Here is a 529-nt window from a genome sequence, read left to right as displayed (position 1 = left end):
TTACATGGTTTCATTTTCAAAAAACACCATATTTTTGTACTTTGTACTGCACATTGCTGCAGATCCTGTGTTCACCCTGTGTGTTTAGGTCTCTGTTTTAGCTACATAGTGAGACATCTCACTTCTATACTATTTTTATTGGGAGTGGCACATGCTCAGTAGCTCGGTAAGATCACATCAGCTAGATAACTCTTTCTCCAACTTTGGTCAGTCCAAGGCAGGATTAGCTGGGAGACTTCTTCTAGACGAGGGCCACTTGTGGAAAACCTGCAGAACAGGGACATGGAAGTAGTTCTTTTGGAGATTATGGCAAACTAGTGTGTAAAGTAGCAATGTTTCGCCATTGAGAACAAGCTAGCATGCTAGCGCTAGCATGTGCTACGGTTAGCCACCACGTCTCGGCTAGTGACGTAGAAAGCCGTGCAGATTCTTAACAGCTCACCCAGAGACTGAAGGCAGAGCACATTCAGAAACCTGTATCTTACTCAAAACAGCAGGGAGAGGTTTTTTTTGTATGCATGTGGAAGCA

The 529-nt window shown here is 43.9% G+C and overlaps 1 protein-coding gene across 7 annotated transcripts in view; it reads right to left on the bottom strand.

The window, feature by feature from the left end:
• Nucleotides 1-529, bottom strand: part of LOC116707246 (phospholipid-transporting ATPase ABCA1) — a 198,336-nt gene that overhangs the window by 21,570 nt on the left and 176,237 nt on the right. The gene's annotated exons all lie outside the window — the stretch shown is intronic.

Source organism: Etheostoma spectabile, chromosome 19 (assembly GCF_008692095.1).
Source record: "Etheostoma spectabile isolate EspeVRDwgs_2016 chromosome 19, UIUC_Espe_1.0, whole genome shotgun sequence".
Taxonomy (NCBI): Eukaryota; Metazoa; Chordata; class Actinopteri; order Perciformes; family Percidae; genus Etheostoma; species Etheostoma spectabile.
Note: the sequence above shows the minus strand (reverse complement) of the source record. Positions and strands in the feature narration are given on the sequence as shown.